Source organism: Dendrobates tinctorius, unplaced genomic scaffold, assembly GCF_039654945.1.
Source record: "Dendrobates tinctorius isolate UK_male_01 unplaced genomic scaffold, ASM3965494v1 ptg000251l, whole genome shotgun sequence".
Classification (NCBI taxonomy): Eukaryota; Metazoa; Chordata; class Amphibia; order Anura; family Dendrobatidae; genus Dendrobates; species Dendrobates tinctorius.
The window spans coordinates 14,443,080-14,470,114 of record NW_027361918.1 but is presented as its reverse complement, the minus strand read 5'-3'; the positions used below and the strand labels follow the sequence as shown (position 1 = coordinate 14,470,114).

Sequence of the window (27,035 nt, the reverse complement as noted above, 5' to 3'; positions counted from 1 at the left end):
TGTCCATCACTGCGCACTGGGTTAATGTGGTGGATGCAGGTTCCACAGGGGACAGCGGTGGTGGGACAGTGCTGCCTAGCCCAAGGTATAGGAAACAGTTGGCTGTAGGCGTTCGACCCTCCTCCTCCTCCAGAAGCGAAAGCTCGTCCACAGAGCGCAGTCGTACGAGCACTCCATCTGCAGCTGCCACTGTTGCACACGATGTGTCCCCCTATCGAGCAGCTAGTGGAAAGCGTCAGCAGGCTGTGTTGCAGATGATGTGTTTGGGCGACAGACACACCGCAGAGGTGCTGGCCGAGTACTTGAAGCGACAAACTGAGTCATGGCTGGGCAGTGTACATCTTGAGGCAGGCAAGGTAGTTAGTGATAACGGCCGTAATTTTGTGGCAGCCATAGCCCTTTCAAAACTCAGCCACATACCTTGCTTGGCTCACACCTTGAACCTGGTGGTGCAGTGCTTCCTCAAAAATTATCCGGAGTTAACAGCCCTGCTCCAGAAGGTGCGAAGACTGTGCGTGCACATCCGCCGGTCGCCTGTACACTCCGTTCGTAAGCAGAAGCTGCAGCGATTGCTCCACCTTCCCAACCACCGCCTCATTATCGACATTGCAACACGGTGAAACTCCACCCTGTACATGGTGAAGCGGCTGTGCGAGCAGAGGCAGGCCATAATGCATTTGTGGGAGGATACACGGCCAGGCACTTTGAGAGCAGACATGGAGTTGACAGGCGTGCAGTGGTCGAAGCTGAAAGACCTTTGTAAAGTCCTTCAGTGTTTTGAGGAATGCACACGGCTGGTAAGCGCAGACGACGCCATCCTAAGCATGAGCATCCCACTTATGCGTCTGCTCATGCAAACCTTGACGCACCTTAAGGAGCAGGCGTCTGCAGCCAATGTTGATGAGGAGGAAGAGGAGGAGGGAATCCTTGATGACATTCAGCCATTGTCTGCTCAGGGACCTCTCCTGGACGAGGTGGAGGAAGAAGAGGAGGAGGAGGAGGATGATGGGGATGATTACTTAGGGGAGGAGGATGCATGTCGTGGGGCAAGTGAAAATGTTGGCGTGGCAAGGTCTGGTACAGGGTTTGTGCGTGACTGGAGGGATGTGGATTTGCCAGAAAGTGCTCCTCCACCCAGCACTCGCAGTGCATCATTGACACCGGGAACATTGGCCCACATGTCAGATTATGCCTTGCGGATCCTAAAAAGGGACCCCCGCATTGCCAAAATGATGAACGATGACGACTACTGGTTGGCCAGCATCCTGGATCCACGCTATAAAGGCAAATTACAAAACATCATGCCACAGGAGAACCTTGACCTAATATTGGCTAATAAACAAGCAACTCTGGTAAATCGGTTGCTTGAGGCATTCCCAGCACACAGCAGCGGTGATTGTTCTCACACGAGCCGTACGGGCCGGGGGCAGCTTGGCAGAGGTGTTCGTGGTGCACACAGCAGAAGTGGCGTTGGAGACAGGGGTTTCATGACAATGTTGTGGACTGATTTTTCAAATACCGCTCACACAACTGGTAATACTGCATCGATGGAAAGTGACAGGAGACAGCAGTTGTCAACTATGGTTACAAACTACTTTTCCTCCCATTTCGATGTTCTCCCACACAGGTCATTCCCCTTTGACTATTGGGCCGCTAAACTGGACACCTGGCCTGAATTGGCCCAATATGCCTTACAGGAGCTCGCTTGCCCAGCTGCAAGTGTGCTATCGGAAAGAGTCTTCAGTGCAGCTGGATCAATCCTGACAGAAAAAAGGACCCGTCTGTCAACCCAAAATGTGGATGATCTAACCTTCATTAAAATGAACCACGCATGGGTTTCCAAGGATTTTGTCCCACCTTCCCCTGATGACACATAGGGTGACAGAAAAATGGCTTGCTTTGGTCCACCTCTTCCTGGTACTTCACCTATTTTGCCTTTTGCATCAGCTGAATGTCCAACATCAACATATGCCACTTTCTAAAACTACCTAACTGTGCTGCCTCCCACCCAATGGCCGGGGTCACCACCTACCGCACGACACCGTGCGAGTGCCGTTGCCCTGGACAGGTGGGTGGGCCGACTCTTGGGCGCGGGCACTGGCACAGGGTCCCTCATAGTGCAATCAAGTGTCTCTGACGGTGGTGGTGCACACCCGCCGTCAGACACACCGCTGTACTATGAGGGGACCAGTGCCAGTACCGACGCCCACGAGTGGGCCCCCCTTGCTTGGGCAGGGCCCCAGCATTTGCAATCTTTACCTGTCCCTGCTCCTCCGCTGTGTAATCTGGGCCATCAAATCCATACTGTGCCTGACACCGTCTGAGCCTGCCTCCTGAGACATATATTTTGAATGTGTACGCTATCCATACATGTTATCTGGGGGTACGGTACCCTTTCTAACCTTTGTGCAATCACGTGCAATCCATACTGGGCCTGACACCGTCTGAGCCTGCCTCCTGAGACATATATTTTGAATGTGTACGCTATCCATACATGTTATCCGGGGATACGGTACCCTTTCTAACCTTTGTGCAATCACGTGCAATCCATACTGGGCCTGACACCGTCTGAGCCTGCCTCCTGAGACATATATTTTGAATGTGTACGCTATCCATACATGTTATCCAGGGATACGGTACCCTTTCTAACCTTTGTGCAATCACGTGCAATCCATACTGGGCCTAACACCGTCTGAGCCTGCCTCCTGAGACATATATTTTGAATGTGTACGCTATCCATACATGTTATCCGGGGATACGGTACCCTTTCTAACCTTTATGCAATCACGTGCAATCCATACTGGGCCTAACACCGTCTGAGCCTGCCTCCTGAGACATATAATTTGAATGTGTACGCTATCCATACATGTTATCCGGGGATACGGTACCCTTTCTAACCTTTGTGCAATCACGTGCAATCCATACTGTGCCTGACACCGTCTGAGCCTGCCTCCTGAGACATATATTTTGAATGTGTACGCTATCCATACATGTTATCCAGGGATACGGTACCCTTTCTAACCTTTTTGCAATCACGTGCAATCCATACTGGGCCTGACACCGTCTGAGCCTGCCTCCTGAGACATATATTTTGAATGTGTACGCTATCCATACATGTTATCCAGGGATACGGTACCCTTTCTAACCTTTGTGCAATCACGTGCAATCCATACTGGGCCTAACACCGTCTGAGCCTGCCTCCTGAGACATATATTTTGAATGTGTACGCTATCCATACATGTTATCCGGGGATACGGTACCCTTTCTAACCTTTGTGCAATCACGTGCAATCCATACTGGGCCTAACACCGTCTGAGCCTGCCTCCTGAGACATATATTTTGAATGTGTACGCTTTCCATACATGTTATCCGGGGATACGGTACCCTTTCTAACCTTTGTGCAATCACGTGCAATCCATACTGGGCCTAACAACGTCTGAGCCTGAATCCTGAGACATATATTTTGAATATGTACGCTATCCATACATGTTATCCGGGGAAACTGTACCCTTTCTAACCTTTGTGCAATCATGTGCAATCCATACTGTGCCTGACACCGTCTGAGCCTGCCTCCTGAGACATATATTTTGAATGTGTACGCTATCCATACATGTTATCCAGGGATACGGTACCCTTTCTAACCTTTGTGCAATCACGTGCAATCCATACTGGGCCTAACACCGTCTGAGCCTGCCTCCTGAGACATATATTTTGAATTTGTACGCTATCCATACATGTTATCCAGGGATACGGTACCCTTTCTAACCTTTGTGCAATCACGTGCAATCCATACTGGGCCTAACACCGTCTGAGCATGCCTCCTGAGACATATATTTTGAATGTGTACGCTATCCATACATGTTATCCGGGGATACGGTACCCTTTTTAACCTTTGTGCAATCACGTGCAATCCATACTGGGCCTAACACCGTCTGAGCCTGCCTCCTGATACATATATTTTGAATGTGTACGCTATCCATACATGTTATCCGGGGATACGGTACCCTTTCTAACCTTTGTGCAATCACGTGCAATCCATACTGGGCCTAACACCATCTGAGCCTGCCTCCTGAGACATATATTTTGAATGTGTACGCTATCCATACATGTTATCCGGGGATACGGTACCCTTTCTAACCTTTGTGCAATCACGTGCAATCCATACTGTCCCTGACACCGTCTGAGCCTGCCTCCTGAGACATATATTTTGAATGTGTACGCTATCCATACACGTTATCCGGGGATACGGTACCCTTTCTAACCTTTGTGCAATCACGTGCAATCCATACTGGGTCTAACATTGTCTGAGCCTGCCTCCTGAGACATATATTTTGAATGTGTACGCTATCCATACATGTTATCCGGGGATACGGTACCCTTTCTAACCTTTGTGCAATCACGTGCAATCCATACTGTGCCTGACACCGTCTGAGCCTGCCTCCTGAGACATATATTTTGAATGTGTACGCTATCCATACATGTTATCCAGGGATACGGTACCCTTTCTAACCTTTGTGCAATCACGTGCAATCCATACTGGGCCTGACACCGTCTGAGCCTGCCTCCTGAGACATATATTTTGAATGTGTATGCTATCCATACATGTTATCCAGGGATACGGTACCCTTTCTAACCTTTGTGCAATCACGTGCAATCCATACTGGGCGTGAGAACGGCTGGCGAGCTGTTAAGCAAGCTACAGCACCTGTCCAGACAAGTACAGGGATTCCCTAGCGAGGAGACTTATTTGATTGTTTTCAATGTTGGGACAGCAATTTTTGGGGAGCACTATACTCTGGAGAATGATAGATGGGGCCCACCATACACTGGAACATTCCAAAGGTGGACATCAGACACTGGAGCAGCATTTACAGGGCCCATTATACACTAGAGCATTAGAAATGGGGCCCATTATGTTTGGAGCATTATTTGGGCCCATAAGACAGTGGAGCTTCATCCATGGGGACCAACATATACTGTAGCATTATGTGGAGCTCATCATATACTGTTTCAAACATTATATGGGACCAATGATTCTGTATGGAGAAATAGATGGGCCTCGTCATGAGATGTAAAAAGTGAGGTATTTTTCATTGTACTATACCGCTATTTCTCTGCCGTATCGGAGCATGATGAGTTGTGGTATGTGTTAAAGGGGCGCTCTTTCGCCCAGGGCACATGAAAACCTGCAGCCAGCCCTCCCCCCCCACAACTTTAGCCAAATAACACCCATTTTTCAGTGTGTAACTTGTATTATGAAGTTAATTAAGGTTGACAAGCTTAAGTAAGAAGAATTGATGCTTTTGGCATTCAAATGGGCACTGTAGGTGTGTTTCCTGTCCTCCTCTCACTGCCGACTTTTATTCCCCATTGACTTACATTGGGTTTCGTGTTTCGGGACGACCCCGACTTTTCCCTATAATCGGACGATCAAGCTCGACCCGACTTTTGGAAAAGTCGGGTTTCACTAAACGAAACGCGACCCTAAAAAACCAAAAGTCGCTCAACTCTAGTGATAACCACTACACTACAGAAACCGGCTGCGGAAGGTTACTGTGGTCATGACGAGCCATCGAGAACAAAGACTCAATTTCAAAAGCTTTAATATCAACGCCTAATGTCATGCTTCTATCAAGTTTCAAACTGGGGACCGTTCGCGTGTGAGGTGAACGTGACAACCACTACACTTCAGAAACTCCATGCAAAGCTAAAGATGTTTAAACATGCTGAAATGAACTTGAAAAAGAAAAAAACATCCAGCCAAAGTCAAGAGGTCTTCCTCTATGTCTGAAGACAGGACAAAGTGCATTTTGCAACACAGGAACCTTTCATTTGTCAGGCTATTGGAAAAAAGAACAAACAGGGAAACAAAACCATTTTCCACAAAACATTCTCATGCCTTTGTCCAAAAGCCAAAAAGAAAAAGCACCTAGATGCCTGCTTTCGCACATTGATCCTATCAGGTGTTACTTGAATTAGGAACACTTAGACACTGTCAAAAACACGCATGCTTGCCAAAAGCAAAAACGGGTAGAAATAATCACATTGGTAAAAGTAATGCTCATTAAACCAGCAATAGAATATGCTAACTAAGGCTAATTACGCCAACAATATACGTTTGTGATCAAAATAAAGAAAAGCCACATGTTTCTGCCCGGGATCAAAACAGGGAACTTTTAGGAGGATGGCAAACAGGACAATCACTACACTACAGTAACCAGACAAGAGCGTTTACTGTGGTCATGGCAAGCATTAAAGATCATGCAGTCATTGTCAAAAGCGCTAGTTTGCAAGAGAAACGCTGTGTTTCGGCCCAGTTTTGAACTGAGGACCTTTCGCGTGTAAAACGAAAGTGATAACCGCGACACTACAGAAACAAACCGATTCAAAAAAACAAAAAATGCTGTGGTCATGGCAAGCAATAAAGAACAAGCACTGAAAGTCAAAAAGATCGTTTTCCAAGAGAAAAAGATGTGTTTCTGCCCAGTTTCGAACTGGGGACCTTTCGCGTGTGAGGCGAACATGATAACCGCTACACTACAGAAACCAGATGCAAGCGCTTACTGTGGTGACAACAAGCAATCGAGATCAAGAACTGAAAGTCAAAAGCTTGGATACCAAAGGGTAACAGCGTGTTTCTGCACAGTTTCGAACTAGGGACCTTTCACGTGTTAGACGAACGTGATAACCACTACACTACAGAAACCGGCTGCAGAAGGTTACTGTGGTCATGACGAGCCATCGAGAACAAAGACTCAACGTCAAAAGCTTTAATATCAACGCCTAATGTCATGCTTCTATCCAGTTTCGAACTGGGGAACGTTCGCGTGTGAGGTGAACGTGACAACTACTACTCTTCAGAAACTCCTTGCAAAGATAAAGATGTTTAAACATGCTGAAATGAACTTGAAAAAGAAAAAAACAGCCAGCCAAAGTCAAGAGGTCTTCCTCTATGTCTGAAGACAGGACAAATTGCATTTTGCAACACAGGAACCTTTCATTTGTCAGGCTATTGGAGAAAAAGAACAAACAGGGAAACAAAACCATGCTCCACAAAACATTCTCATGCCTTTGTCCAAAAGCCAAAAAGAAAAAGCACCTAGATGCCTGCTTTCGCACCTTGATCCTATCAGGTGTTACTTGAATTAGGAACACTTAGACACTGTCAAAAACACACATGCTTGCCAAAAGCAAAAACCGGTAGAAATAATCACATTGGTAAAAGTAATGCTCATTAAACCAGCAATAGAATATGCTAACAAAGGGTAATTAAGCCAACAATATACGTTTGTGATCAAAATAAAGAAAAGCCACATGTTTCTGCCCCGGATCAAAACAGGGAACTTTCAGGAGGATGGCAAACAGGGCAATCACTACACTACAGTAACCAGACAAGAGCGTTTACTGTGGTCATGGCAAGCATTAAAGATCAAGCACTCATTGTCAAAAGCACTAGTTTGCAAGAGGAACGCTGTGTTTCTGCCCAGTTTCGTACTGAGGACCTTTCGCGTGTAAAGCGAACGTGATAAACGCTACACTACAGAAACCAACCGATTCAAACAAACAAAAAATGCTGTGGTCATGGCAAGCAATAAAGAACAAGCACTGAAAGTCAAAAAGATCGTTTTCCAAGAGAAAAAAAAGCTGTGATTATGCCCAGTTTCGAACTGGGGACGTTTCGCGTGTGAGGCGAACGTGATAACCGCTACACTACAGAAACCTGATGCAAGCGCTTACTGTGGTGACAACAAGCAATCGAGATCAAGAACTGAAAGTCTAAAGCTTGGATACCAAAGGGTAACAGCGTGTTTCTGCACAGTTTAAAACTGGGGACCTTTCCCGTGTTAGGCGAACGTGGTAACCACTACACTACAGAAACCGGCTGCGTAAGGTTACTGTGGTCATGACGAGCCATCGAGAACAAAGACTCAACGTCAAAAGCTTTAATATCAACGCCTAATGTCCTGCTTCTATCCAGTTTCGAACTGGGGACCGTTCGCGTGTGAGGTGAACGTGACAACCACTACACTTCAGAAACTCCATGCAAAGATAAAGATGTTTAAACATGCTGAAATGAACTTGAAAAAGAAAAAAACATCCAGCCAAAGTCAAGAGGTCTTCCTCTATGTCTGAAGACAGGACAAAGTGCATTTTGCAACACAGGAACCTTTCATTTGTCAGGCTATTGGAGAAAAAGAACAAACAGGGAAACAAAACCATGCTCCACAAAACATTCTCATGCCTTTGTCCAAAAGCCAAAAAGAAAAAACACCTAGATGCCTGCTTTCGCACCTTGATCCTATCAGGTGTTACTTGAATTAGGAACACTTAGACACTGTCAAAAACACACATGCTTGCCAAAAGCAAAAACGGATAGAAATATTCACATTGGTAAAAGTAATGCTCATTAAACCAGCAATAGAATATGTTAACTAATGCTAATTAAGCCAACAATATATGTTTGTGATCAAAATAAAGAAAAGCCACATGTTTCTACCCGGGATCAAAACAGGGAACATTCAGGAGGATGGCAAACAGGACAATCACTACACTACAGTAACCAGACAAGAGCGTTTACTGTGGTCATGGCAAGCATTAAAGATCAAGCACTCATTGTCAAAAGCGCTAGTTTGCAAGAAAAACGCTGTGTTTCTGCCCAGTTTCGAACTGGGGACCTTTCGCGTGTTAGGCAAACGTGATAACCTCTACACTACAGAAACCGGATGCAAGCGCTTACTGTGGTGACAACAAGCAATCGAGATCAAGAACTGAAAGTCAAAAGCTTGGATACCAAAGGGTAACAGCGTGTTTCTGCCCAGTTTCGAACTGGGGACCTTTCGAGTGTTAGGCGAACGTGATAACTAGAGTTGAGCGAAACGGGTCGAAAAAATTCAAAAGTCGTCGACTTTTGGCAAAGTCGGGTTTCATGAAACGAAACCCGACCCTAGGATGAGGTCGACCACGAGGCCCGCGACTTACGCGCCAAAGTCGCGTTTCAAAAGTTTGTTTTGCGCTCTTTTTCAGCCAATCAGGATCCACGGACACTGTGGGCAAAGTGATGACCTAGGCACGGGTCACCACCATCTTTCAGAAGGGCATGCAAGTGATTGGCTTGCTTTGGTGGGCGTCACAGGGCGTATAAAAGGGCGTGCACGCCGACCGCCATCTTACTTCTGCCGATCTTAGTATAGGGAGAGGTTGCTGCTGATTCTGTAGGGAGAGCGTTAGGCAGGGAAGAAGACAAAAAAACTGCTTCTGCTGCTAGCGATTTGGCCTGCACAACACACAAGTCACTGTGTGTGCAGTGCAAGGGGAGGCTATATTGTGGTGTATCAGTGGTGTTGGTTGTTGGGCTGCCTTTTAAGGCTTCCTGACACGCTGGCATTGCTGTTTACCCACTGCTCCGCAAACTGCTTTTTTAAAAGCAATCCAATCTCCCTTATCCTCTAGTCACTTTTGTCACAGCTGTGCCATCGAGCCTGTCACATAGCACTCAGATATCAGTGGGCCTCACGCAATCCACAAGTGTCCAGTGTCCAAAAGTGTGCGCAGAGATTCAAAATCTCCATTATCCTCTCGTCACTTTGGTCACAGGCAGCTGTGCCATCGAGTGTGTCACATAGCGACCAGATATCAGTGGGCCTCACACAATCCACAAGTGTCCAGTTTCCAAAAGTGTGCGCAGAGATTCAAAATCTCCATTATCCTCTCGTCACTTTGGACACAGGCAACTGTGCCATCGAGCGTGTCACATAGCGCTCAGATATCAGTGGGCCTCACACAATCCACAAGTGTCCAGTGTCCAAAAGTGTGCGCAGAGATTCAAAATCTCCATTATCCTCTCGTCACTTTGGTCACAGGCAGCTGTGCCATCGAGCCTGTCACATAGCGCTCAGATATCAGTGGGCCTCACACATTCCACAAGTGTCCAGTGTCCAAAAGTGTGCGCAGAGATTCAAAATCTCCATTATCCTCTCGTCACTTTGGTGACAGGCAGCTGTGCCATCGAGCGTGTCACATAGCGCTCAGATATCAGTGGGCCTCACACAATCCACAAGTGTCCAGTGTCCAAAAGTGTGCGCAGAGATTCAAAATCTCCATTATCCTCTTGTCACTTTGGTCACAGCTGTGCCATCGAGCCTGTCACATAGCGCTCAGATATCAGTGGGCCTCACACAATCCACAAGTGTCCAGTGTCCAAAAGTGTGCGCAGAGATTCAAAATCTCCATTATCCTCTCGTCACTTTTGTCACAGGCAGCTGTGCCATCGAGCGTGTCACATAGCGCTCAGATATCAGTGGGCCTCACACAATCCACAAGTGTCCAGTGTCCAAAAGTGTGCGCAGAGATTCAAAATCTCCATTATCCTCTTGTCACTTTGGTCACAGCTGTGCCATCGAGCCTGTCACATAGCGCTCAGATATCAGTGGGCCTCACACATTCCACAAGTGTCCAGTGTCCAAAAGTGTGCGCAGAGATTCAAAATCTCCATTATCCTCTCGTCACTTTGGTCACAGGCAGCTGTGCCATCGAGCGTGTCACATAGCGCTCAGATATCAGTGGGCCTCACACAATCCACATGTATCCAGTGTCCAAAAGTGTGCGCAGAGATTCAAAATCTCCATTATCCTCTCGTCACTTTGGTCACAGCTGTGCCATCGAGCCTGTCACATAGCGCTCAGATATCAGTGGGCCTCACACAATCCACAAGTGTCCAGTGTCCAAAAGTGTGCGCAGAGATTCAAAATCTCCATTATCCTCTCGTCACTTTTGTCACAGGCAGCTGTGCCATCGAGCCTGTCACATAGCGCTCAGATATCAGTGGGCCTCACACAATCCACAAGTGTCCAGTGTCCAAAAGTGTGCGCAGAGATTCAAAATCTCCATTATCCTCTCGTCACTTTGGTCACAGCTGTGCCATCGAGCGTGTCACATAGCGCTCAGATATCAGTGGGCCTCACACAATCCACAAGTGTCCAGTGTCCAAAAGTGTGCGCAGAGATTCAAAATCTCCATTATCCTCTCGTCACTTTGGTCACAGGCAGCTGTGCCATCGAGCGTGTCACTTAGCGCTCAGATATCAGTGGGCCTCACACAATCCACAAGTGTCCAGTGTCCAAAAGTGTGCGCAGAGATTCAAAATCTCCATTATCCTCTCGTCACTTTGGTCACAAGCAGCTGTGCCATCGAGCGTGTCACATAGCGCTCAGATATCAGTGGGCCTCACACAATCCACAAGTGTCCAGTGTCCAAAAGTGGGCGCAGAGATTCAAAATCTCCATTATCCTCTCGTCACTTTAGTCACAGGCAGCTGTGCCCTCGAGCGTTTCACATAGCGCTCAGATATCAGTGGGCCTCACACAATCCACAAGTGTCCAGTGTCCAAAAGTGTGCGCAGAGATTCAAAATCTCCATTATCCTCTCGTCACTTTGGTCACAGGCAGCTGTGCCATCGAGCGTGTCACATAGCGCTCAGATATCAGTGGGCCTCACACAATCCACAAGTGTCCAGTGTCCAAAAGTGTGCGCAGAGATTCAAAATCTCCATTATCCTCTCGTCACTTTGGTCACAGGCAGCTGTGCCATCGAGCGTGTCACATAGCGCTCAGATATCAGTGGGCCTCACACAATCCACAAGTGTCCAGTGTCCAAAAGTGTGCGCAGAGATTCAAAATCTCCATTATCCTCTCGTCACTTTGGTCACAGGCAGCTGTGCCATCGAGCCTGTCACATAGCGCTCAGATATCAGTGGGCCTCACACAATCCACAAGTGTCCAGTGTCCAAAAGTGTGCGCAGAGATTCAAAATCTCCATTATCCTCTCGTCACTTTGGTCACAGGCAGCTGTGCCATCGAGCCTGTCACATAGCGCTCAGATATCAGTGGGCCTCACACAATCCAAAAGTGTCCACTGTCCACAGGTGTGTGCAGAAATTCTAAATCTCCCCTGTCCTATAGACACCTTGTACCTTGTTTTACATTACTATATAGTTTGTTGGATTTTGTCTATATTTCTACCAAAAATGAGGAAGGCTGGTGGAAGAGGCCGTGGAATTGGGCGGGGGTTGGCAGCTGGTAATGATGGTGTTGGCGGTGGATCTGATGGTAGTGGCAAGAGCAAAATAGGACCGAATGCAGGAGGTGCTGACCCTGTGTCATCGTCTGGCTACATAAGGCCTCGAACGCTTAGTTTTCTAGGAGTTGGCAAACCGCTTTTAAAGGCAGAGCATCAGGAAAAAGTTTTGTCTTACATTGCTGACTCAGCCTCCAGCTCTATCGCCTCCTCTTCTTCAGTTGCAAAAAGTAAAAGCACTGAGTCGTCATTGGAGGCTCATGTTCATGAACCACACCTTTCCTTGAGTCCTTCACCCCAACCAAGATTGAAGGATGACACAGGCCATACTACTGATTACTCCATGGGGCTGTTTTCACATACCATGCCTGGATTATCAAGTGAAATGGTGAATTACCCAGGCCAAGATGAATCTGACATGGAGTGCACTGATGCACAGCCGCTGATGGATGATTCTGCTGGTACATTCACTCAGAGCACTACATTGTTCTCGCAGTGTACAGAGCCAGATTTTGACCCTGATGAGACTCAGGTGCCCCTTCCCACACACTATACCACCATACACGGTGACACAGAGAAAGGTGCACATGACATAGAAGAGGAGGTGATGGATGACCCAGTTGTTGACCCAGATTGGCATCCATTGGGGGAAGAGGGTGCTGCTTCCAATAGCTCAGATGAGGAGCATCCACAGCAGACATCGACATCGCAACAGCTGTTATCTGGCAGGCCCGTAGCACTCCAAAGACAGGTTCCAAACATCAAAAGAGTTGCTGGACAGCTTGTCCAGAGGGTCAAAAGATCACAGCGTGCTAGGATGCAAAATGTCTGCCAAAGTAGGAAGAGTGCAGTGTGGCACTTTTTTGAACAAAATCCTCATGATCAGGCCAAGGTTATCTGTAAGAAGTGCGCAAAGACCTTTAGCCGAGGGAAAAATCTGAAAAATTTGAATACCAGTTGCATGCTTAGACATTTAACCAGCATGCACTTGCAAGCGTGGACACAACACCAAACCTCAAGTGCCACATGTGCAACTGATCACAACGAAGGTAGTCAGCAACGCTACATTGTTTCCCCCACTGTAAGCCCACCGGTTAGCACAGCAGCAAATGTTGAGGTGTCGTTGCAAGACCACAGCAGTCAGGGAATCCCACTGTTATATCAACGAAAGACTGATTCTAGGCCATCAGAAAGAACACCAACTCCATCACCATCATCAACCCTCTCTTAGTCCGCCCTGTCCACCGCTACTTCCACCATATGCAGCTCTCAAGTCCAGCTCACCCTCCCAGACACTATGAGTAGGTCAAGAAAGTACTCAGTCTCTCATCCGCGTACACTGGGTTTGAACGCCCACATTGCCAAACTAATCTCGTTTGAGATGATGCCCTTTCGGTTGGTGGAAAGCACAGCTTTCCGCAAACTCATGGCCTATGCAGTACCACGCTATGACCTACCCAGTCGCCACTTCTTCTCTCGCAAAGCCATCCCAGCCCTCCACCATCATGTGAAAGACCGCATTGTCCATGCACTCAAGCAGTCAGTGAGCGGAAAGGTGCACCTCACAACTGATGCATGGTCCAGTCGGCATGGCCAGGGCCGTTACCTGTCCATCACTGCGCACTGGGTTAATGTGGTGGATGCAGGTTCCACAGGGGACAGCGGTGGTGGGACAGTGCTGCCTAGCCCAAGGTATAGGAAACAGTTGGCTGTAGGCGTTCGACCCTCCTCCTCCTCCAGAAGCGAAAGCTCGTCCACAGAGCGCAGTCGTACGAGCACTCCATCTGCAGCTGCCACTGTTGCACACGATGTGTCCCCCTATCGAGCAGCTAGTGGAAAGCGTCAGCAGGCTGTGTTGCAGATGATGTGTTTGGGCGACAGACACACCGCAGAGGTGCTGGCCGAGTACTTGAAGCGACAAACTGAGTCATGGCTGGGCAGTGTACATCTTGAGGCAGGCAAGGTAGTTAGTGATAACGGCCGTAATTTTGTGGCAGCCATAGCCCTTTCAAAACTCAGCCACATACCTTGCTTGGCTCACACCTTGAACCTGGTGGTGCAGTGCTTCCTCAAAAATTATCCGGAGTTAACAGCCCTGCTCCAGAAGGTGCGAAGACTGTGCGTGCACATCCGCCGGTCGCCTGTACACTCCGTTCGTAAGCAGAAGCTGCAGCGATTGCTCCACCTTCCCAACCACCGCCTCATTATCGACATTGCAACACGGTGAAACTCCACCCTGTACATGGTGAAGCGGCTGTGCGAGCAGAGGCAGGCCATAATGCATTTGTGGGAGGATACACGGCCAGGCACTTTGAGAGCAGACATGGAGTTGACAGGCGTGCAGTGGTCGAAGCTGAAAGACCTTTGTAAAGTCCTTCAGTGTTTTGAGGAATGCACACGGCTGGTAAGCGCAGACGACGCCATCCTAAGCATGAGCATCCCACTTATGCGTCTGCTCATGCAAACCTTGACGCACCTTAAGGAGCAGGCGTCTGCAGCCAATGTTGATGAGGAGGAAGAGGAGGAGGGAATCCTTGATGACATTCAGCCATTGTCTGCTCAGGGACCTCTCCTGGACGAGGTGGAGGAAGAAGAGGAGGAGGAGGAGGATGATGGGGATGATTACTTAGGGGAGGAGGATGCATGTCGTGGGGCAAGTGAAAATGTTGGCGTGGCAAGGTCTGGTACAGGGTTTGTGCGTGACTGGAGGGATGTGGATTTGCCAGAAAGTGCTCCTCCACCCAGCACTCGCAGTGCATCATTGACACCGGGAACATTGGCCCACATGTCAGATTATGCCTTGCGGATCCTAAAAAGGGACCCCCGCATTGCCAAAATGATGAACGATGACGACTACTGGTTGGCCAGCATCCTGGATCCACGCTATAAAGGCAAATTACAAAACATCATGCCACAGGAGAACCTTGACCTAATATTGGCTAATAAACAAGCAACTCTGGTAAATCGGTTGCTTGAGGCATTCCCAGCACACAGCAGCGGTGATTGTTCTCACACGAGCCGTACGGGCCGGGGGCAGCTTGGCAGAGGTGTTCGTGGTGCACACAGCAGAAGTGGCGTTGGAGACAGGGGTTTCATGACAATGTTGTGGACTGATTTTTCAAATACCGCTCACACAACTGGTAATACTGCATCGATGGAAAGTGACAGGAGACAGCAGTTGTCAACTATGGTTACAAACTACTTTTCCTCCCATTTCGATGTTCTCCCACACAGGTCATTCCCCTTTGACTATTGGGCCGCTAAACTGGACACCTGGCCTGAATTGGCCCAATATGCCTTACAGGAGCTCGCTTGCCCAGCTGCAAGTGTGCTATCGGAAAGAGTCTTCAGTGCAGCTGGATCAATCCTGACAGAAAAAAGGACCCGTCTGTCAACCCAAAATGTGGATGATCTAACCTTCATTAAAATGAACCACGCATGGGTTTCCAAGGATTTTGTCCCACCTTCCCCTGATGACACATAGGGTGACAGAAAAATGGCTTGCTTTGGTCCACCTCTTCCTGGTACTTCACCTATTTTGCCTTTTGCATCAGCTGAATGTCCAACATCAACATATGCCACTTTCTAAAACTACCTAACTGTGCTGCCTCCCACCCAATGGCCGGGGTCACCACCTACCGCACGACACCGTGCGAGTGCCGTTGCCCTGGACAGGTGGGTGGGCCGACTCTTGGGCGCGGGCACTGGCACAGGGTCCCTCATAGTGCAATCAAGTGTCTCTGACGGTGGTGGTGCACACCCGCCGTCAGACACACCGCTGTACTATGAGGGGACCAGTGCCAGTACCGACGCCCACGAGTGGGCCCCCCTTGCTTGGGCAGGGCCCCAGCATTTGCAATCTTTACCTGTCCCTGCTCCTCCGCTGTGTAATCTGGGCCATCAAATCCATACTGTGCCTGACACCGTCTGAGCCTGCCTCCTGAGACATATATTTTGAATGTGTACGCTATCCATACATGTTATCTGGGGGTACGGTACCCTTTCTAACCTTTGTGCAATCACGTGCAATCCATACTGGGCCTGACACCGTCTGAGCCTGCCTCCTGAGACATATATTTTGAATGTGTACGCTATCCATACATGTTATCCGGGGATACGGTACCCTTTCTAACCTTTGTGCAATCACGTGCAATCCATACTGGGCCTGACACCGTCTGAGCCTGCCTCCTGAGACATATATTTTGAATGTGTACGCTATCCATACATGTTATCCAGGGATACGGTACCCTTTCTAACCTTTGTGCAATCACGTGCAATCCATACTGGGCCTAACACCGTCTGAGCCTGCCTCCTGAGACATATATTTTGAATGTGTACGCTATCCATACATGTTATCCGGGGATACGGTACCCTTTCTAACCTTTATGCAATCACGTGCAATCCATACTGGGCCTAACACCGTCTGAGCCTGCCTCCTGAGACATATAATTTGAATGTGTACGCTATCCATACATGTTATCCGGGGATACGGTACCCTTTCTAACCTTTGTGCAATCACGTGCAATCCATACTGTGCCTGACACCGTCTGAGCCTGCCTCCTGAGACATATATTTTGAATGTGTACGCTATCCATACATGTTATCCAGGGATACGGTACCCTTTCTAACCTTTGTGCAATCACGTGCAATCCATACTGGGCCTGACACCGTCTGAGCCTGCCTCCTGAGACATATATTTTGAATGTGTACGCTATCCATACATGTTATCCAGGGATACGGTACCCTTTCTAACCTTTGTGCAATCACGTGCAATCCATACTGGGCCTAACACCGTCTGAGCCTGCCTCCTGAGACATATATTTTGAATGTGTACGCTATCCATACATGTTATCCGGGGATACGGTACCCTTTCTAACCTTTGTGCAATCACGTGCAATCCATACTGGGCCTAACACCGTCTGAGCCTGCCTCCTGAGACATATATTTTGAATGTGTACGCTTTCCATACATGTTATCCGGGGATACGGTACCCTTTCTAACCTTTGTGCAATCACGTGCAATCCATACTGGGCCTAACAACGTCTGAGCCTGAATCCTGAGACATATATTTTGAATATGTACGCTATCCATACATGTTATCCGGGGAAACTGTACCCTTTCTAACCTTTGTGCAATCACGTGCAATCCATACTGTGCCTGACACCGTCTGAGCCTGCCTCCTGAGACATATATTTTGAATGTGTACGCTATCCATACATGTTATCCAGGGATACGGTACCCTTTCTAACCTTTGTGCAATCACGTGCAATCCATACTGGGCCTAACACCGTCTGAGCCTGCCTCCTGAGACATATATTTTGAATTTGTACGCTATCCATACATGTTATCCAGGGATACGGTACCCTTTCTAACCTTTGTGCAATCACGTGCAATCCATACTGGGCCTAACACCGTCTGAGCATGCCTCCTGAGACATATATTTTGAATGTGTACGCTATCCATACATGTTATCCGGGGATACGGTACCCTTTTTAACCTTTGTGCAATCACGTGCAATCCATACTGGGCCTAACACCGTCTGAGCCTGCCTCCTGATACATATATTTTGAATGTGTACGCTATCCATACATGTTATCCGGGGATACGGTACCCTTTCTAACCTTTGTGCAATCACGTGCAATCCATACTGGGCCTAACACCATCTGAGCCTGCCTCCTGAGACATATATTTTGAATGTGTACGCTATCCATACATGTTATCCGGGGATACGGTACCCTTTCTAACCTTTGTGCAATCACGTGCAATCCATACTGTCCCTGACACCGTCTGAGCCTGCCTCCTGAGACATATATTTTGAATGTGTACGCTATCCATACACGTTATCCGGGGATACGGTACCCTTTCTAACCTTTGTGCAATCACGTGCAATCCATACTGGGTCTAACATTGTCTGAGCCTGCCTCCTGAGACATATATTTTGAATGTGTACGCTATCCATACATGTTATCCGGGGATACGGTACCCTTTCTAACCTTTGTGCAATCACGTGCAATCCATACTGTGCCTGACACCGTCTGAGCCTGCCTCCTGAGACATATATTTTGAATGTGTACGCTATCCATACATGTTATCCAGGGATACGGTACCCTTTCTAACCTTTGTGCAATCACGTGCAATCCATACTGGGCCTGACACCGTCTGAGCCTGCCTCCTGAGACATATATTTTGAATGTGTATGCTATCCATACATGTTATCCAGGGATACGGTACCCTTTCTAACCTTTGTGCAATCACGTGCAATCCATACTGGGCGTGAGAACGGCTGGCGAGCTGTTAAGCAAGCTACAGCACCTGTCCAGACAAGTACAGGGATTCCCTAGCGAGGAGACTTATTTGATTGTTTTCAATGTTGGGACAGCAATTTTTGGGGAGCACTATACTCTGGAGAATGATAGATGGGGCCCACCATACACTGGAACATTCCAAAGGTGGACATCAGACACTGGAGCAGCATTTACAGGGCCCATTATACACTAGAGCATTAGAAATGGGGCCCATTATGTTTGGAGCATTATTTGGGCCCATAAGACAGTGGAGCTTCATCCATGGGGACCAACATATACTGTAGCATTATGTGGAGCTCATCATATACTGTTTCAAACATTATATGGGACCAATGATTCTGTATGGAGAAATAGATGGGCCTCGTCATGAGATGTAAAAAGTGAGGTATTTTTCATTGTACTATACCGCTATTTCTCTGCCGTATCGGAGCATGATGAGTTGTGGTATGTGTTAAAGGGGCGCTCTTTCGCCCAGGGCACATGAAAACCTGCAGCCAGCCCTCCCCCCCCACAACTTTAGCCAAATAACACCCATTTTTCAGTGTGTAACTTGTATTATGAAGTTAATTAAGGTTGACAAGCTTAAGTAAGAAGAATTGATGCTTTTGGCATTCAAATGGGCACTGTAGGTGTGTTTCCTGTCCTCCTCTCACTGCCGACTTTTATTCCCCATTGACTTACATTGGGTTTCGTGTTTCGGGACGACCCCGACTTTTCCCTATAATCGGACGATCAAGCTCGACCCGACTTTTGGAAAAGTCGGGTTTCACTAAACGAAACGCGACCCTAAAAAACCAAAAGTCGCTCAACTCTAGTGATAACCACTACACTACAGAAACCGGCTGCGGAAGGTTACTGTGGTCATGACGAGCCATCGAGAACAAAGACTCAATTTCAAAAGCTTTAATATCAACGCCTAATGTCATGCTTCTATCAAGTTTCAAACTGGGGACCGTTCGCGTGTGAGGTGAACGTGACAACCACTACACTTCAGAAACTCCATGCAAAGCTAAAGATGTTTAAACATGCTGAAATGAACTTGAAAAAGAAAAAAACATCCAGCCAAAGTCAAGAGGTCTTCCTCTATGTCTGAAGACAGGACAAAGTGCATTTTGCAACACAGGAACCTTTCATTTGTCAGGCTATTGGAAAAAAGAACAAACAGGGAAACAAAACCATTTTCCACAAAACATTCTCATGCCTTTGTCCAAAAGCCAAAAAGAAAAAGCACCTAGATGCCTGCTTTCGCACATTGATCCTATCAGGTGTTACTTGAATTAGGAACACTTAGACACTGTCAAAAACACGCATGCTTGCCAAAAGCAAAAACGGGTAGAAATAATCACATTGGTAAAAGTAATGCTCATTAAACCAGCAATAGAATATGCTAACTAAGGCTAATTACGCCAACAATATACGTTTGTGATCAAAATAAAGAAAAGCCACATGTTTCTGCCCGGGATCAAAACAGGGAACTTTTAGGAGGATGGCAAACAGGACAATCACTACACTACAGTAACCAGACAAGAGCGTTTACTGTGGTCATGGCAAGCATTAAAGATCATGCAGTCATTGTCAAAAGCGCTAGTTTGCAAGAGAAACGCTGTGTTTCGGCCCAGTTTTGAACTGAGGACCTTTCGCGTGTAAAACGAAAGTGATAACCGCGACACTACAGAAACAAACCGATTCAAAAAAACAAAAAATGCTGTGGTCATGGCAAGCAATAAAGAACAAGCACTGAAAGTCAAAAAGATCGTTTTCCAAGAGAAAAAGATGTGTTTCTGCCCAGTTTCGAACTGGGGACCTTTCGCGTGTGAGGCGAACATGATAACCGCTACACTACAGAAACCAGATGCAAGCGCTTACTGTGGTGACAACTAGAGTTGAGCGATACTGTCCGATACTTCAAAGTATCGTATCGGATGGTATCGGCCGATCTTTAAAAAAAGTATCGGTATCGCCGATTCCGATACCGGAAGTCCCATTCAAGTCTATGGGACTTCCGGTATCGGAATAAGAAAAACCCTGTTTTTGCCTTGTACAGCCTCTCTGGGGTCTGTACGGGCCTTTCGGGGGGCTGTGCCGGCCTGCCAGGGGGTCTGTGCAGGCTCCGGTGGTCTGTGCCGGCCTGCCGGGGGGCTGTGCCGGCCTGCCGGTGGTCTGTGCAGGCTCCGATGGGCTGTGCTGGCCTGCCGGGGGGCTGTGCAGGCTCCGGGGGGCTGTGCCGGCCTGCCGGGGGGCTGTGCCGGCCTGCCGGTGGTCTGTGCAGGCTCCGGGGGGGGCTGTGCCGGCCTGCCGGGGGGCTGTGCCGGCCTGCCGGTGGTCTGTGCAGGCTTCGGGGGTCTGTGCAGGCATCGTCCGATGGGACTACAAGTCCCATCGGGCGATGCCTGCTACCATGACAGTGATTGACACATTAGCCAATGATGGGACAGTAGTAGTCCCATCATCCGGCTAATGTGTTGAATGTAAAAAAAAAAAAAAAAAAAATTACATGCTACATACATGCAACATGCATACTACATACATGCTACATTCATACTACATACTACATACATGCTACATTCATACTACATAAATACTACATGCAACATACATACTACATATATACTACATACATACTACATATATACTACATGCATGATACATACATACTGCATGCTACATACATACTACATGCTACATACATACCACATATATACTACATACATACTACATGCATGCTACATACATACCACATACTACATACATACTACATACATACTACATGCATGCTACATGCATGCTACATGCTACATACATAACACATATATACTACATGCATGCTACATACATACTACATGCTACATACATACCACATACATACTACATGCATGCTACATACATACTACATGCATGCTACATACATACTACATGCTACATACTACATATATACTACATGCATGCTACATACATACTACATGCTACATACATACTACATATATACTACATGCATGCTACATACATACTACATGCTAAATACATACTACATATATACTACATGCATGCTACATACATACTACATGCTACATACATACTACATATACTACATGCATGCTACATACACACTACATGCTACATGCATGCTACATACATACTACATACATGCTACATGCTACATACATACCACATATATACTACATACATACAATACGTTCATACAATACATACATAGACATACAGTACATATAACATAGAGTAACATACTTACCAATACTTGTCACATTGTTCCCCGAAGCCATTGTCTTTTCCGGAATAAATATTAACATAACAAACCACAAAAATACTCACCCACGATCCGAAGCAGTCCACGAGTGTGTCCCACGACGATCTTGGGTAGAGAACGGCAGCATCAGCTGATGCTGCCGTTCTCTACGGGCTGCAGGAATCCAATGACGGAAGGTAGGTATCCTTCCGCACTGTATTCCTCCGCCACTTAAAAAAAAAAAAAGTCCCTAGTCTCACTTTATGCCATTGCTGTGTGGGAATTTCCCACGCAGCAATTGCATAAAGTGAGACAAGGGACTTTTTTTTTTTTTAAGTGGCGGAGGAATACAGTGCGGAAGGATACCTACCTTCCGTCATTGGATTCCTGCAGCCCGTAGAGAACGGCAGCATCATCTGATGCTGCAGTACTCTACCCAAGATCGTCATGGGACACACTCGTGGACTGCTTCGGATCGTGGGTGAGTATTTTTGTGGTTTGTTATGTTAATATTTATTCCGGAAAAGACAATGGCTTCGGGGAACAATGTGACAAGTATTGGTAAGTATGTTACTCTATGTTATATGTACTGTATGTCTATGTATGTATTGTATGAATGTATTGTATGTATGTAGTATATATGTGGTATGTATGTAGCATGTAGTATGTATGTAGTATGTATGTAGCATGCATGTAGCATGCAGTATGTATGTAGCATGCATGTAGTATATACAGTATGTAGTATGTATGTAGCATGCATGTAGTATATATGTAGTATGTATGTAGCATGTAGCATGTATGTAGTATGTATGTGGTATGTATGTAGCATGTAGTATGTATGTAGCATGCATGTAGTATATATGTAGTATGTATGTAGCATGTAGTATGTATGTAGCATGCATGTAGTATGTATGTAGTATGTATGTAGCATGTAGTATGTATGTAGCATGCATGTAGTATGTATGTAGTATGTATGTAGCATGTATGTAGTATGTATGTAGCATGTAGTATATATGTAGCATGCATGTAGTATGTATGTAGTATGTATGTAGCATGTATGTAGTATGTATGTAGTATATATGTGGTATGTATGTAGCATGTAGTATGTATGTAGTATGTATGTAGCATGCATGTAGTATGTATGTAGTATGTATGTAGTATGTATGTAGTATATATGTAGTATGTATGTAGCATGTAGTATGTATGTAGTATGTATGTGGTATGTATGTAGCATGTAGTATGTATGTAGCATGCATGTAGTATATATGTAGTATGTATGTAGCATGTAGTATGTATGTAGCATGTATGTGGTATGTATGTAGCATGTAGTATGTATGTAGCATGCATGTAGCATGCATGTACCATGTATGTAGTATGTATGTAGTATGTATGTAGCATGCATGTAGCATGCATGTAGTATGTATGTAGTATGTATGTAGTATGTATGTAGTATGTATGTAGCATGCAGTATTTAGCATGTATGTAGCATGTATGTAGCATGTATGTAGTATATATGTAGTATGTATGTAGCATGTAGTATGTATGTAGCATGTAGTATGTATGTAGCATGCATGTAGTATATATGTAGTATGTATGTAGCATGTAGTATGTATGTAGCATGCATGTAGTATATATGTAGTTTGTATGTAGCATGTAGTATGTATGTAGCATGCATGTAGTATGTATGTAGTATGTATGTAGTATTTTTTTTTTTTTTTTTAACATTTAACACATTAGCCGGATGATGGGACTACTACTGTCCCATCATTGGCTAATGTGTCAATCACTGTCATGGTAGCAGGCATCGCCAGATGGGACTTGTAGTCCCATCGGACGATGCTTGCACAGACCCCCGGACATCAGCACAGCCCCCCGGCAGGCCAGCACAGCCCCCCGGCAGGCCGGTACAGACCCCCACAGGGTGCACAGACCACCGGCAGGCCGGCACAGCCCCCCGGCAGGCCGGTACAGACCCCCACAGGGTGCACAGACCACCGGCAGGCCGGCACAGCCCCCCGGCAGGCCAGTACAGACCCCCACAGGGTGCACAGACCACCGGCAGGCCGGCACAGCCCCCCGGCAGGCCGGTACAGACCCCGGCCAGTCCACACAGCCCCCCGGCAGGCCAGCAGAGACCCCCGGAAGGCCCGAAATGACGGCGCATCATGATGCGCACACACCACGCATCATGATGACGTCAGGCTGTCAATCAACTTTGAACTTCCGATTCCGATGCCGAATTCCGATATTGAAAAAATATCGGAATTCCGATACAGAAAGTATCGGCCGATACCCGATACTTGCGGTATCGGAATGCTCAACACTAGTGACAAGAAGCAATCGAGAACAAGAACTGAAAGTCAAATGCTTGGATACCAAAGGGTAACAGCGTGTTTCTGCCCAGTTTCGAACTGAGGACCTTTCGCATGTAAAGCAAACGTGATAACCGCTACACTACAGAAACCAACCGATTCAAAAAAACAAAAAATGCTGTGGTCATGGCAAGCAATAAAGAACAAGCACTGAAAGTCAAAAAGATCGTTTTCCAAGAGAAAAAGCTGTGTTTCTGCCCAGTTTCGAACTGGGGAACTTTCGCGTGTTAGGCGAACGTGATAACCACTACACTACAGAAACCGGCAGCGGAAGGTTACTGTGGTCATGACGAGCCATCGAGAACAAAGACTCAACGTCAAAAGCTTTAATATCAACGCCTAATATCATGCTTCTATCCAGTTTCCAACCAGGGACCGTTCGCATGTGAGGTGAACGTGACAACCACTACACTTCAGAAACTCCACGCAAAGCTAAAGATGTTTAAACATGCTGAAATGAACTTGAAAAAGAAAAAAACATCCAGCCAAAGTCAAGAGGTCTTCCTCTATGTCTGAAGACAGGACAAAGTGCATTTTGCAACACAGGAACCTTTCATTTGTCAGGCTATTGGAAAAAAGAACAAACAGGGAAACAAAACCATTTTCCACAAAACATTCTCATGCCTTTGTCCAAAAGCCAAAAAGAAAAAGCACCTAGATGCCTGTTTTCGCACCTTGATCCTATCAGGTGTTACTTGAATTAGGAACACTTAGACACTGTCAAAAACACACATGCTTGCCAAAAGCAAAAACGGGTAGAAATAATCACATTGGTAAAAGTAATGCTCATTAAACCAGCAATAGAATATGCTAACTAAGGATAATTAAGCCAACAATATACGTTTGTGATCAAAATAAAGAAAAGCCACATGTTTCTGCCCGGGATCAAAACAGGGAACTTTCAGGAGGATGGCAAACAGGACAATCACTACACTACAGTAACCAGACAAGAGCGTTTACTGTGGTCATGGCAAGCATTAAAGATCAAGCACTCATTGTCAAAAGCGCTAGTTTGCAAGAGAAACGCTGTGTTTATGCCCAGTTTCGAACTGAGGACCTTTCGCGTGTAAAGTGAACGTGATAACCGCTACACTACAGAAACCAACTGCTTCAAACAAAAAAAAAATGCTGTGGTCATGGCAAGCAATAAAGAACAAGCACTGAAAGTCAAAAAGATCGTTTTCCAAGAGAAAAAGCTGTGTTTCTGCCCAGTTTCGAACTGGGGACCTTTCGCGTGTGAGGCGAACGTGATAACCGCTACACTACAGAAACCGGATGCAAGTGCTTACTGTGGTGACAACAAGCAATCGAGATCAAGAACTGAAAGTCAAAAGCTTGGATACCAAAGGGTAACAGCGTGTTTCTGCCCAGTTTCGATCTGGGGACCTTTCGCGTGTTAGGCGAACGTGATAACTAGAGTTGAGCGAAACGGGTCGAAAAAATTCAAAAGTCGGGTTTCATGAAACGAAACCCGACCCTAGGATGAGGTCGGCCACGAGGTCGGCGACTTACGCGCCAAAGTCGCGTTTCAAAAGTTTGTTTTGCGCTCTTTTTCAGCCAATCAGGATCCACGGACACTGTGGGCAACGTGATGACCTAGGCACGGGTCACCACCATCTTTCAGAATGGCATGCAAGTGATTGGCTTGCTTTGGTGGGCGTCACAGGGGGTATAAAAGGGCGTGCACGCCGACCGCCATCTTACTTCTGCCGATCTTAGTATAGGGAGAGGTTGCTGCTGATTCTGTAGGGAGAGCGTTAGGCAGGGAAGAAGACAAAAAAACTGCTTCTGCTGCTAGCGATTTGGCCTGCACAACACACAAGTCACTGTGTGTGCAGTGCAAGGGGAGGCTATATTGTGGTGTATCAGTGGTGTTGGTTGTTGGGCTGCCTTTTAAGGCTTCCTGACACGCTGGCATTGCTGTTTACCCACTGCTCTGCAAACTGCTTTTTTAAAAGCAATCCAATCTCCCTTATCCTCTAGTCACTTTTGTCACAGCTGTGCCATCGAGCGTGTCACATAGCGCTCAGATATCAGTGGGCCTCTCACAATCCACAAGTGTCCAGTGTCCAAAATTGTACGCAGAGATTCAAAATCTCCATTATCCTCTCGTCACTTTGGTCACAGGCAGCTGTGCCATCGAGCGTGTCACATAGCGCTCAGATATCAGTGGGCCTCACACAATCCACAAGTGTCCAGTGTCCAAAAGTGTACGCAGAGATTCAAAATCTCCATTATCCTCTCGTCACTTTGGTCACAGGCAGCTGTGCCATCGAGCGTGTCACATAGCGCTCAGATATCAGTGGTCCTCACACAATCCACAAGTGTCCAGTGTCCAAAAGTGTGCGCAGAGATTCAAAATCTCCATTATCCTCTCGTCACTTTGGTCACAGGCAGCTGTGCCATCGAGCGTGTCACATAGCGCTCAGATATCAGTGGGCCTCACACAATCCACAAGTGTCCAGTGTCCAAAAGTGTGCGCAGAGATTCAAAATCTCCATTATCCTCTCGTCACTTTGGTCACAGGCAGCTGTGCCATCGAGCGTGTCACATAGCGCTCAGATATCAGTGGGCCTCACACAATCCACAAGTGTCCAGTGTCCAAAAGTGTACGCAGAGATTCAAAATCTCCATTATCCTCTCGTCACTTTGGTCACAGGCAGCTGTGCCATCGAGCGTGTCACATAGCGCTCAGATATCAGTGGGCCTCACACAATCCACAAGTGTCCAGTGTCCAAAAGTGTACGCAGAGATTCAAAATCTCCATTATCCTCTCGTCACTTTGGTCACAGGCAGCTGTGCCATCGAGCGTGTCACATAGCGCTCAGATATCAGTGGGCCTCACACAATCCACAAGTGTCCAGTGTCCAAAAGTGTACGCAGAGATTCAAAATCTCCATTATCCTCTCGTCACTTTGGTCACAGGCAGCTGTGCCATCGAGCGTGTCACATAGCGCTCAGATATCAGTGGGCCTCACACAATCCACAAGTGTCCAGTGTCCAAAAGTGTACGCAGAGATTCAAAATCTCCATTATCCTCTC

At 46.8% G+C, this 27,035-nt stretch overlaps 5 non-coding genes across 5 annotated transcripts; all 5 read right to left on the bottom strand.

The window, feature by feature from the left end:
* Positions 1-6,474: 6,474 nt before the first annotated feature.
* Positions 6,475-6,547, bottom strand: TRNAV-CAC (transfer RNA valine (anticodon CAC)). The gene has a single exon. It is a non-coding gene; the product is annotated as a tRNA-Val (tRNA).
* Positions 6,548-20,153: 13,606 nt separating this feature from the next.
* On the bottom strand, positions 20,154-20,226 carry TRNAV-CAC (transfer RNA valine (anticodon CAC)). Its single transcript has one exon. It is a non-coding gene; the product is annotated as a tRNA-Val (tRNA).
* Positions 20,227-24,012: 3,786 nt separating this feature from the next.
* TRNAV-UAC (transfer RNA valine (anticodon UAC)) lies at positions 24,013-24,085 on the bottom strand. Its single transcript has one exon. It is a non-coding gene; the product is annotated as a tRNA-Val (tRNA).
* A 97-nt stretch (positions 24,086-24,182) lies between these two features.
* TRNAV-AAC (transfer RNA valine (anticodon AAC)) lies at positions 24,183-24,255 on the bottom strand. The gene has a single exon. It is a non-coding gene; the product is annotated as a tRNA-Val (tRNA).
* A 937-nt stretch (positions 24,256-25,192) lies between these two features.
* On the bottom strand, positions 25,193-25,265 carry TRNAV-CAC (transfer RNA valine (anticodon CAC)). Its single transcript has one exon. It is a non-coding gene; the product is annotated as a tRNA-Val (tRNA).
* Positions 25,266-27,035: the final 1,770 nt, after the last annotated feature.